At 51.6% G+C, this 13,308-nt stretch overlaps 1 protein-coding gene across 3 annotated transcripts in view; it reads left to right on the top strand.

The window, feature by feature from the left end:
* The first annotated feature begins 798 nt into the window (after positions 1-798).
* Positions 799-13,308, top strand: part of LOC117871289 (glycerophosphodiester phosphodiesterase domain-containing protein 5-like) — an 83,463-nt gene continuing 70,953 nt past the window's right edge. For all 3 annotated transcript variants that reach the window (XM_034759120.1, XM_034759121.1, XM_034759122.1), the window contains exon 1: positions 799-904. The gene's annotated coding sequence lies outside the window, so the exon portion shown is untranslated. The remainder of the gene's footprint in view (positions 905-13,308) is intronic.

Genomic DNA, 13,308 nt, shown 5'->3' on the forward strand with positions numbered 1-13,308 from the left:
AGAGGAGAAACCAATGTGTGTGACAACAAGGACAAGTACTGCACAATTAGTATTTCTAAAACAGAGCTCCAGGGCCAACAGGGTCAGATTGCCTTAGACTCTTGATTAGCCGTGGGCTGGCTGAGAGGAGGGGCTGGCGGACGCTGCATAGCCTTCTAGTCTGAGAACCTTTACAAGTGCCTGTCTCAAAGGCCATGGCAAATTCAAGCTCAAAAACTCATTGAGGGATACAAAATGCCAACACATAAACGTCTTTGTTTCTCTGACCCGTCCCTTGCCTCTTTCCAGACAAGGCCATTTGCTAATAGGATTTAGATATTAAAGCTGAAAACAATAAAAGTAATGCAAAATTCATGTTAAATTCTTGAAATCCGGTACAACGTATTCCTTCTTGAAGATTACAAAGAGGGGTCCAATTTGTCAGGAAATATTATTTTGTTGTTGTTCTGAGTTTTTAAGATCAGCAGTGACGTCTCTTTCCCAAATCTTCTTTAGAATATTTTCTTTAGACCAAGGGCTTTCGATGGTTCCTTCTGTTAGCGCAGAATTTTAATACCAATCTTTTCATGTGTTGTGTGGGCGTGTGTGGGGAGAGAAAAGACTCAAACTCAAATTTGGCTTCTCTTTCCCCTCCCTCTTCCCCCAGAGCCATATGGTTAGCAGCTGCCCACGTTGGATGATTTAGTATGATTATATTTTAATTTTCAGCCTTTGGATTGAATTGATTTAAGTCACCGATGGCAGAAGGCTCCTCCCACTGTGGGCAGGGCTCTCCATCAGCCTTTCTTTAATACTTTCGGAAATACTGTGGTGTCACTGTTCAGTTACAGGAGTGTGGCATGCAAAGGTCACAGCAATTCAAGGGAATCCGCAGAAGAAGATAACACATGGGTTTGAAGAAGAGGTAAGTTGGCTTGTTCCTTGTGGCTGTAAAGTTGCCGTCTTGCTTGATTAAATACATAGATCAAAGCTCTTTCCTGTCTGCTTTATACTTGGAAGGGGGGAAATTTCCTTCTGATTTTTCCTTTACACTTTGAGTGCATTGGATGTGATCCGACAGCAAATGAGTGACCTGCCCCCTGCATGAATTGCAGAGAGAAACAATGCCTAGCAGAGCCAGAGAATGGAGGGAACCAGTGACAAAGCTTTCGCTAGAGGGTGAATGGATTATTTGAAAGCAGGGGGTTCTGTAAGGTCCTAAAGCAGCCCCAAACTGCCTTGTTGAAGTGAAAAGGACCTGTGCTTTGTAACAATCCCAGTCAGCTCCCTGGGTATGAGGCAGCCAAATTCTTCCTAACCTGTTGAGGATACAAAGGGGCATGGGAAAAAACTTAAGTGATGGGTGGATTGTATGATTCGGTTTGAGAGGGGGGTGATTGAGGGAAGGGAGTTGGTGGTGGAGCATTTATAATGCATTGGATAAAAGGCTGTTTCCATAGTAAAAAAGAAGCGGGGGGTGGGGGTAAGGGAAGGAGTCTTTCTATAAGCTTGCCCAGTGTGTGAGCAGAGAGGTTGATGGAGGAATAAATAATCCATGAAATATTAACATCCAGGAATAGGTGTAAATCCTCGTTCCTTATTTCTAAAAGCTGAAACTGACGTGACATGGAATAGCGCAGTGTAACTTTCCCTACTGTGAATTTGTCTGCTCTGTGAGGTTTTGATGCACAACTATTTCTTTTAAATGGATGGCTCAGCATTGGGCCAAATTCTGCTCTGTTACGCAGGTGTAACTTTGTAGTAAGAAAGTCTTCAGTGGAGCTCCATCAGGTTTCCACCTGCTATAGCTGAGAACAGGATTCAGCCCCAGCTTTTGTTTGCTTCTTATTGTCTAACTAGGCAGACTGTCTTTGAAGGCATACATAAAATAAATACACCTCTACCCCGATATACCGCGACCGGATATAACACGAATTCTGATATAACGCGGTAAAGCAGTGCTCCGGGGAGGGGAGCTGTGCACTCCGGTGGCTCAAAGCAAGTTCGATATAACGTGGTTTCGCCCATAATGCGGTAAGATTTTTTGGCTCCTGAGGATAGTGTTATATCACGGTAGAGGTGTATACGGAAACAAGTGAATTTCACTCCTGGCTAAGTATAGGGCCAGATCCTCGCTTCTAGAGATCGCTGATGCGCCACTGAAATCAAAGAAGCTATGCAGACTTCCACCAGCTGAGGATCCAGAATCTATCTATTTTTTGGCCATTCCTATTCTGTAGACTGAAAATTCACACTGTCATTTCTCCTGAATACAGTCCTATACACAAGGTGTAGGACACGCCAGGTGGGAAGGGAGGGGTAGAAGTGGGAGGAGGAAGAATGTATTTCCTATGTGGCTCAAAAATTTCTCAGCCTGATTTTTCTTCAATAAAAAATGCAGCTCCATCCAAATTGAAATAGTTCATGAAAACAGTTTGATTTTGACTGAATCTTTAACAAAAATGAAACAAACTCTTACTTTTTCAAATTTTTTCATCAAAAATTGAAATTGTATGTGAGAAAATTAAAATGGTTTCATTTGAGATTTTTTTGTGGCAACATGATTGGATTTTTTTGGATCAACTCTGCAATTTCTTTATGCCAGATGTAAGGGCTTATTTACCTGGGATGCCTGGTTTCTAAATACATAGACAATAGAAGAAGCTCTCAGCCTCCAGCTACTTAAACTTCCCACATCTCTCTAGCAAAGGTATAAAGTTCAAAGGTCAGATGGGCTTTCATTGTCCTGTGTGGTGCAAGACTGTGCAAGGAATATCACACTTTACACGTGTCCCTGGGAGCTCCGTGCTGCTTGCGTGATTGAGATTTCACACAGGCATCAGCCTGTCTGGATCTCTCTGAGCTGTCAACTCTCCCGTTCCTTTCAAACTGCATCTTAAAATGGATTTTTTCTGCTTTACCTCAGCCTCTGAACATCTATCCCTGGGTTACTGCCGCTGTGACTGAGGGTTGGATCTCTGTTCTGTGCAAAGTCACAGTTGACAGGCTTTCTATATGTACATGCCATAGCCCTGAGCCTCCTTCCACACTCCAAACACCTCATCCCCAGCCCCAGCCAGAGTCCTCACCCCCCCCCCACATCCCAATCACCTGCCCCAGCCCTGAGCCACCTCCCACACTCCAAACCCCTCAGCCCTCACCCCCACACCCCAAACCTCTTCCATAGCCCTGTGCCCCCTCCCACACCCCAAACTCCCCGGCCCCACCCTACATTAAACGTTTACTGTTCCCAGTCCATTTTCACATTATTTTAAATATATATATCGGCTTACAAGGTGGGGGCGGGGACAGGACTTAGACCTGTTCTGACCACCACCAAAAATTATACAAACCTGCACCCATGAAAGTCGCACTTGGTACTGTAACGCCGTTCGAGCTGGGGAAAGACTGAAATGTGCCCTCATTGTAGTAGGCTCTGTCCCAGGGGCTCAGGAACAGGTTTCTAGGGGTCATGACCCTCCCCCCAAGCTTGATGGCTAGATGGTCGGGGGGTCCCAAAGCTTTTTTCGGTTGTGGCATAAGATCACAGTATGGAAAAGCCTGAGAGCTTGTGACCTGTGCAGACCTATGTGAGGACACGGCCGATGCCTCAAACAGCATTTGGTGACACCTTGTTTGCTGAGCCTTCTCCCCAGCAGCTCTTGCCAGCTAGAGTGGGATGCCAGTACCACCAGCCCTCACTGATTCTCCCTCCCCACTTTCCTATTGCAAAACGTTTGTGCTGACTCAGTTCAGAGCCCCTTTGACCATGAAACCAAGACATGCTAAATAATGAGGTCCGCAGCTATAGATCGGCTCACCTGTAGTCCCAGTAAGGGATGTATAGCAAACTAAACTCCTCTTAGGAAGTGATCAAGCTGATTCTTTGGGCAGTGCATCTGGCTGCCTCTCAATGAGATCATCTTGACATAGATGAATGAACTCAACCCTGTGATTCCATTGGGTGGAAGAATGGTCTTCTGGATGGGCCCTGGCTGGGGGAATAGGAATTCAGTTCCCAGCTCTGGCTGTGTGTGATCTCGGGCAAGTCACTCAGACTCTGTACCCGAGTTCCTCATCTCAGTAATGGGGTAACACTTGCTTTTCCCCAGCCTTTGTCTTGCCTAAGCCCCTGGGTGTCTTCAATCTCTCACTGGGTATGTCTACACTACCCGCCAGATTGGCGGGTAGCAATCGATCTATCGGGGATCGATTTATCTCGTGATAAATCGATCCCCGATCGCTGTCCTGTCAACTGCTGAACTCCAGCTCGGCGAGAGGCGGAAACAAAGTCGATGGGGGAGCGGCGGCCGTCGATCCCGCGCTGCGAGGACGTGAAGTAAGTGATTCTAGAACATAAGAACGGCTGTACTGGGTCAGACCAAAGGTCCATCTAGCCCAGTATCCTGTCTATTGACAGTGGCCAATGCCAGGTGCCCCAGAGGGAGTGAACCTAACAGGTAATGATCAAGTGATCTCTCTCCTGCCATCCATCTCCACCCTCTGACAAACAGAGGCTAGGGATACCATTCCTTACCCATCCTGGCAAATAGCCATTAATGGACTTAACCTACATGAATTTATCCAGGTCTCTTTTAAGTCTCTAAGTCGATCTAAGATACGTCGACTTCATGTACGCTATTCTTGTAGCTGAAGTTGCATATCTTAGATCGATCCCCCCACCCCCCCAGTGTAGACCAGGCCACTGTGTGTTTGTTCAGCACCTAACACAGTGGAGCTCTGAGTACAGTTGTTCCTATCATCCAATAATAATAGGTGGAATAGTTATGGGCTTTTCAGCTTCCCTCAGAAGAATGTGTGATGGAGCATTATTCACTTATGTAATCAAGCAGCAACTTTAATCAGTAAATTTCCCTTGCAAACTCTCCAGCATTTCAGAAATAAAAGCCACTTTTATAAAAGGGGTAAAAAGTTGGCAGGAGCCATTTTTGGTTAAACCCCACTTATTTCTTACAATGCTCTCCATCCCGATTAACCTTTGCTCAATATTTCTTTTAATCGCGTCATGTCTTAAAATGGAAATTAAGCACTTTGACAAATGGCTGGAAGGGTTAGGTAGGGTCACTGTGGTGTTCACGTGAATACCTCTGGCTGTTCTGCTGAGAAGTTTCTTTCAAACTTTTTGAATGGGCAAGCCACATGCTGTACAGAGGACTCACATTGGTAGGACCAGCTCCTTCCCACCCACCTCCAGCACCAACCCCTCCACAAACGCTCACCCTTGCAGCGCAACCAATGTCCAGCCTACGAATCCACCCCCCCCTTTCATCTCACCCTATGTTGACCTAAATCTCAAAATCCTTTGCGGCTCTGTGGGATATGATGGGTTGTGGGACAACTTTTTGGCCATCCTGTGGTTTGTGGATTGAAAAAAGTGGGACCCACAGGCCTAACTCACCCAATAGGTCTCTTCCATCTGAATTTTATAATTCCTATGATCCCTTCATTCAACGTTCCACAGTGAATTCCAGGAGGCCTCCTTACCCTCTGCGCCACTGCAGGATGCTGTGGGCCTGCTGTTCCTTTCTTCAGTGGTGGAAGCACACTGCTGGCACAAAGTCTGTGCTAAATCAAGACCCTTGCTGTTTCCTGGGGCAGCCCCAAGGTGGAGGCTGGGGCCGGAGACAGCTAAAAGTAGGCTGTATTAACTTTCATGGGGAATGTCCGCCATGCTGGTGGCAGGACAGTGCTCAGCCCTGCTCCACCCATGCTCTGCCCCTTCGCTTATGTAGCCACCTCCTGGGGGGGTCTGGGGCTAGGGGCAGCTAGTGTCGCAGAGGTGGCTGAAGGGCGGGATCTGTATGTCGAAGGACCTCTGTGCATGGATCATTGGTGCAGGATCACACCCTATATTATCTCCATGCATGTGGGGGAAGAGATGTTCCTGATGACCTGGAATGAAGCGAACATTATGCCTACAGTTAGAAGGGATCCAGGGAGCCTCAGACCTGAAGGTGCCACAAGGATCAGGATTAAGAGAGAGTTGGTTTCTTTTCAGCAGCAGTGAGCTTAGCTACCGACTGCACGAGGTGGTGGTGAAATCCACTGACTCCAAACTCAAGAGTTGCACAACATTTTAGAAAGACTTGGCTGGACTAGGAACGTGGGTTTGTCAGCCAGAGGCTTACTCAGTGTAATAGATGGTAACAAATCTACATGCTCACATTCTACACATTAAACATGGATCAAAACAAGGAAGAAATGGGTTTGGAAGATAGAAATTGCCATTCTGGAGTTGGTCTGCACCCAAACTTGCATTGAAATAATACAAATCATCATTGTTTTTGTTATTGCAACACCTAGTCATGGAGCAGGACCCCCATTGCGCTCGGTGCTGTACGTGACTGAACAAAAAGACAGTCCTAGCCCCACAGAGCTACCAGTGAGTTGTTTCGGGGCCAGACTGTATGTGGGCCTTCCCTTAGTTCAGAATCAAAGTGGCTAAATTCAATTTAGCACTAAAGTCAATCAACTTGAGCCATTTAAAGTCTGACAGAAGAGCATCCACACACAGACTGGCATTGAAATATGCCTGTCATGAAGTGGGGGGAAGTCAGGGCCCTGCACCCCTCTTCCTGTGATTCACCATGACTCTCAGCCAGCCACTAAAACAGAAGGTTTATTAGATGACAGGAACACAGTCCCAAGCAGAGCGTGTAGGTACAAGGACCCCTCAGTTAAGTCCATCTGGGGGGCGGGGGGTTAGGGAGCTTAGACCCCAGCTTTGGGGTTCCCTGCATTTTACCACCCAGCCCAAGACTGAAAGCAAACCCCCCTCTAGCCATCTCTCTCTCCCTTCCCCCAGTTCCTCTACTCCCTTTGTCCAGTTTCCCGGGCAAAGGTGTCACCTGGCACCACCTTCTTCCTGGCTCAGGTTACAAACTCAGGTAACTCTCAAGTAAAATCATCCCCTGCTATCCCATCCCCAATGCAGACAGTCCCAGTAAAACTAGATGACATTGCCAGGTCAATCCGCCCTGCTCCCTACTGCATCACAATGCCATCTGGTTTAAGAAACAGATCCAGATAGATTAGTACAAATTTATGTATAGACTAGTCCAGTTAATCTCAGTTTGCGGTTTTGCTTATTTGCTAGGTAATCTGCAGTGATCTGTTTGCTATCACTTATAATCATTTTAAATCTACCTTTTGGAGTTAATAAACTTGCTTTTGTTTGGTCTTAAACCAGTGTGTGGAAATTATAACTTGGGGCAGAAAGCTGTTGCATATCTCTGCACTTTGAGGGACGGGTGAACTTTCTGAGCTTATACTGTACGGTTCTTCTTCGAGTGCTTGCTCATATCCATTCCATTAGGTGTGCGCGCGCCGCGTGCACGATCGTCGGAGAATTTTCTACCCTAGCAACACCGGCGGGTCGGCTGTGGAGCCCCCTAGAGTGGCGCCTTCATGGCGCTGAATATATACCCCAGCCGACCCGGCGCCCCCTCAGTTCCTTCTTACCGCCCCTGACGGTCGTTGGAACTGTGGAGCGCGGCGTAGCTGTTCTCCACTCTCCCTAGCTTATTCCGTTATTCACAGTTATAGTTATAGTTATAGTTATAGTTGTATATAGTTAGATAGTTGTTTATTCACGTTGTTAATAGTTGTTATATAGTTAAAGGGGATTTAGGGGGTTGTCTCCCCCTTTTTCCCCCGGCGCGTGGCCGGGCTCATGCCCAAGGCTCCCGGCTTCAAACAGTGCGCCTCCTGCGCTAAGCCTATGCCAACGAGTGACCCGCACGACTCGTGTGTGAAGTGCCTGGGAGAGTCCCATCAAACAGATAAGTGCAAGATCTGTAAGGCCTTCAGACCGAGGACCAAGAAGGAGCGGGACTTTCGGCTCCGGCAACTCCTTATGGAGGCGGCACTTAGCCCGGACGCTCCATTGGCGCGTCAGGCCCCGGCACCTAGCACCTCGGTGCGCAGTGCCCCGGCGGCACTGACCATTCCGACCACGTCGGACAAGCCTCCACGGCACCGGACCTCGACGGCACCGCACTCACAGCAAGTGCCTCAGCGCCGTTCGTCATCCCCGGGACATAAAAAATCCCATAAGACGGGGACTGCCGTACCGAAGACACCGGCTCCCCCGGTGCCGGGGGTAGAGCCGCGTCCGCCTGTGGAGCACCGAAAACAGGTGCCTCCAGCACCGTCGACTCCGGCTCCGAGGCCGTTGAGTCCGGTGCAGACAGGGTCACCACCGCGACCGGCGGTGATACAGTGCCTCCCGTCGACCCCAGAGACCTTCGCAACGGCGAGAGACTTGATCGCTCTCACGGAGCCGGCACCGCCCCAACCACCGGCACCGTCGGCACCGTTGACTCGTCCGGTCCAATCTAGGGGGAAACCTGCCTTGATGCGCCCTCCATCGCAGGGGCTGGAACCACGGCACCGGTCCAGGTCCCGAAGCAGGTCCCCACGCCGCTCGCAGTCCCGGCGCCGGATATCACCTCGGCACCGGTCGTCCTCGCGGCCAAGATCTTCGTCGCGGCACCGCTCTACGTCTCGGCACCGCTATGATCGTCGGCACCGATCAACGTCGAGACGTAGTTCTCGGCACCGCTACGGTCGACGCTCGACGTCGAGAGGCCGCTCCCGGCACCGGGCATACTCCAGNACGTCGAGAGGCCGCTCCCGGCACCGGGCCTACTCAAGATCACATTCCAGGTCCAGGTCTGACTCTCGGCACCGACGTAGTCATCGGCACCGATCCCGTTCTCGGCACCGTTCGCCGGCACCGCACAGGGACCGTTCATCTCTGGGCCGGCACCGTACGGCACCGTACCTTCCGGAGCTCGTCTCGGCGCGGTCGGCACCGCCATGGCCATCCAGATCAGTGTCCCGATCCTCCGATGGGGCATCGAGATCGGCATACCCCCCTCAGGGACAGGCCGATGATCCGGACATGGGCCACTGGCAGGAGGTAGCGGAGGATCCCGCTCAGGGACCTTCACACTGGTCGTTTTGGACCCCGTGGGCGTACCACCAAGCTCAAGGGGCTCCACCACCATCAGCCTCTCGCTCGGTGCACTCTGAGCGAAGGGCCCCAGAGTCCACCATCTCTCGCCCTCCTCCAGGGGGCATGGAGGCCTCCGTGCCCGCACCTGACGTCCTGGACCCAGAGGCAGGTGATGCTCCGCTCCAAGGCTCATTGGACCAGGCCCCGCCCTTGGATCCCTTGCCACCTGAGGCATCTTCCTCATCTTCCCCAGATGAGGCAGTGGCGGGCACAACGAGCACGGGTCCACCCCCGATTGATCTCCGGGCACACCAGGACCTATTACGTAGGGTGGCACGTAATATGGACCTTCAGGCAGAGGAGATTGTGAAGGTGCAGGACCCCATTGTGAACATCCTCTCTGCGGATGCCCCATCCAGAGTTGCGTTACCCCTGATCCGTACGATCCAGGCTAACGCCACTACGATATGGCAAACTCCTGCCTCTATCCCACCCACAGTGAGAGGGGTGGAAAGAAAGTACTTTGTCCCCTCAAAGGACTATGAGTACTTGTGCACCCATCCCCAACCGTGTTCACTGGTGGTGTCATCAGTGAATGCAAGGGAGCGCCACGGTCAACAGGCCGCAGCGCCCAAATCGAAGGAGGCTAAGCGCCTCGATTTGTTTGGCCGTAAAGTTTATTCAGCCGGAGGGCTGCAACTTAGAGCGGCTAACCAGCAGGCGCTCCTGAGCCGCTATAACTTTAATTCCTGGAACTCTATGGGGAAGTTCAAGGAATTGGTTCCCCAAGACTCCAGGGAGGAGTTTGGGGCCTTGATAGAGGAGGGTAAGAAGGTGGCTCGGACCTCCTTGCAGGCCTCCTTGGACATAGCGGACTCGGCTGCGAGGACCCTGGCTTCGGGTATCGCTATGCGGAGGATCTCCTGGCTTCAGGTTTCGGGTTTGCCTCCGGAGCTGCAGCAAACCCTACAGGATCTGCCCTTTGAGGGACATGGATTGTTCTCGGACAAGACGGACTCTCGTCTGCAGAGCCTCAAGGACTCGAGAACAATCATGCGCTCCCTGGGGATGCATGTTGCGGGTCCCCAGCGCAGACCATTTAGGCCCCAGCCTCAACGTTTCTACCCCCCTCCACCTCGTCAGAGACAGGACTCTGCCAGAAGGCGGGGGCGAGGTGGTAGGAGAAGGTGGACTGGCCCTCAACCCGGTCAGAACCAGGGGCCACCAAGGCCACCTTCAGGCCCTAGGCAGAACTTTTGAAGGTGCGGTCGAGGACGGCGCCCCAGTCATCCCCCAGGATCCAACCCCCTCCTTTCGAGATCGCCTCTCCCACTTCCACCGTGTTTGGTCCCTTATAACTTCGGACCGTTGGGTCCTTCGCACGGTGGAGAGGGGATACGCTATCCAGTTTTCTTCAATCCCTCCCTCCCACCCCCCCTCCCCGTCCCTCTTCAGGGACCCTTTTCACGAGCAACTTCTTATACAGGAGGTTTCCACGCTCCTTGCTATGGGGGCCATAGAGGAGGTTCCAGTAGAGTTAAGGGGCAGGGGATTTTATTCCCGTTACTTCCTGATCCCCAAGTCCAAAGGGGGTCTGCAACCCATCTTGGACTTGCGCGGACTCAACAAATTCGTAGTAAAGTTGAAGTTCCGCATGGTCTCCTTAGGGGCCATTATCCCTTCCCTCGATCCTGGAGACTGGTTCGCCGCCCTCGACATGAAAGACGCATACTTTCATATTGCAATTTACCCGCCCCACAGACGCTTCCTGCGATTCGTGGTAAGCAAGGTGCACTATCAATTTGCGGTCCTTCCCTTCGGCCTATCCTCGGCCCCAAGAGTGTTCACGAAATGTATGGCTGTCGTGGCAGCGTACCTTCGTCGGCAAGGGATACAGGTGTTCCCGTACCTAGACGACTGGCTGGTGCGCGGTCGCACCAAAGAGCAAGTTCGAGATCACGTTCACATAACAGTGCACACATTCAACGAGTTGGGCATCCTACTCAACAAGGACAAATCCACCTTAGAACCTACCCAGAGAATAGAATTCATCGGCGCAGTCCTAGACTCCAGACGTGCACAAGCCATCCTGCCAGACAACCGCTTTTGTACCATCACGAGCCTTATTCAAGGGCTCAGGGCCTTCCCAACTACTACGGTGAGGTCGTGCCTCACCCTGCTGGGTCACATGGCTTCCTGCACGTACGTAACCAGGCATGCCAGACTTCGGCTTCGCCCACTCCAGACCTGGGTGTCATCGATATACCGCCCACATCGGGACAGCCTGAACATGGTGGTCACGGTCCCGAACTCGGTCCTGACCTCCCTCACCTGGTGGCTAGATCACAATGTGGTTTGCGAGGGGATGCCATTTCACGCCCCACAACCCTCTCTGCACCTGGTCACAGACGCTTCATCTCTGGGTTGGGGCGCCCATCTCAACGAACACCATACCCAGGGCCTGTGGACTGCATCCCAGATAGCTCTGCACATCAATGTTCGGGAACTGATGGCGGTGCGCCTGGCGTGCCAGGCATTTCTCAACCTCCTACGTGGCCGCTGTGTGTTAGTTCTCATCGACAACACCACGGCCATGTTTTACATCAACAAGCAAGGAGGAGCACGCTCGTCAACTCTATGCCAAGAGGCCATTCGCCTGTGGGACTTCTGCATCGCCCACTCAATCCATCTCACGGCATCGTTCCTCCCTGGAGTCCAGAACACGTTAGCGGACCGACTCAGCAGGTCCTTTCAGACGCACGAGTGGTCTATCCGTCCGGACATCATACATTCCGTCTTCCAGAAGTGGGGGTTTCCCCAGATAGACCTGTTTGCATCTCGAGACAACAGGAAGTGCCACATGTTCTGCTCCCTGCAAGGTCGAGCTCCGGGCTCCCTCTCGGATGCGTTTCTCCTTCCCTGGAAAGACCACCTGTTTTATGCCTTCCCTCCGTTTCCTCTGGTCCACAAGGTACTGCTCAAATTGCGCAGAGACCAGGCACAGGTAATTCTGGTCGCTCCAGCGTGGCCGAGACAACATTGGTACACCACACTGTTGGAGCTCTCGGTTCAGACACCGATCCCGCTTCCATTATGTCCGGATCTCATCTCTCAGGACCACGGCCGGCTGCGTCACCCCGACCTGCAATCTCTTCACCTCACAGCGTGGCTGCTCCATGGTTCACCCAGGCAGAGCAACAATGCTCACTCTCGGTACAACAGATTCTGTTGAGCAGTAGGAAGCCCTCAACACGAGCCACGTATTTGGCCAAGTGGAAGCGGTTCTCCTGTTGGTGCGAACAACGAGCCACGTCCCCGTTACAGGCACCTATTCCTCTCATATTGGAATATCTCCTCTCCCTAAAACAGCAGGGGTTGGCGATATCTTCAATTAGAGTTCACCTGGCCGCTATATCAGCCTTTCACCCAGGGGAACTCGCGTCCTCGGTATTCTCTAACCCGATGGTCGTTAGATTCCTCAAGGGCTTAGACCGGATGTACCCACAACAACGTCAGCCCATTCCGACGTGGGACCTCAACCTGGTTCTCTCCAAGCTCACAGGTCCTCCATTCGAGCCACTGGCCACCTGTTCACTTCTGTACCTATCCTGGAAGACAGCCTTCCTCGTAGCCATCACCTCAGCAAGGCGCGTTTCTGAACTCAGGGCGCTTACATCCGAGCCTCCTTACACAGTTTTCCACAAGGATAAAGTGCAGCTTCATCCACATCCTGCCTTTCTCCCTAAGGTGGTTTCTCCATTTCATATCAACCAGGATATATTTCTCCCGGTCTTTCATCCTAAACCACATGCTACTCGCCAGGATCAACGTTTGCATTCTCTGGACGTACGCAGGGCCCTGGCTTTCTATATTGACCGCACAAGGCACTTTAGAAAGACGACGCAACTCTTCGTTGCAGTGGCCGACCGAATGAAAGGCTTACCGGTCTCCTCACAACGCCTATCCTCCTGGATTACATCTTGCATCCGGACTTGCTATGACCTGGCAGGTGTCTCAGCACCTCACCTCACTGCTCACTCCACGAGGGCCCAAGCTTCCTCGACTGCTTTCCTGGCGCAAGTCCCGATCCAGGACATTTGTAGAGCGGCGGTTTGGTCATCAGTCCACACGTTTACAGCTCACTATGCACTGGTGCAGCAGTCCAGGGACGATGCTGCATTCGGATCAGCGGTTTTGCACACAGCAATGTCTCACTCCGACCCCACCACCTAAGTTGGGCTTGGGAGTCACCTAATGGAATGGATATGAGCAAGCACTCGAAGAAGAAAAGACGGTTACTCACCGTTGTAACTGTTGTTCTTCGAGATGTGTTGCTCATATCCATTCCA

Source organism: Trachemys scripta, chromosome 1 (genome assembly GCF_013100865.1).
Source record: "Trachemys scripta elegans isolate TJP31775 chromosome 1, CAS_Tse_1.0, whole genome shotgun sequence".
Lineage (NCBI taxonomy): Eukaryota > Metazoa > Chordata > Testudines > Emydidae > Trachemys > Trachemys scripta.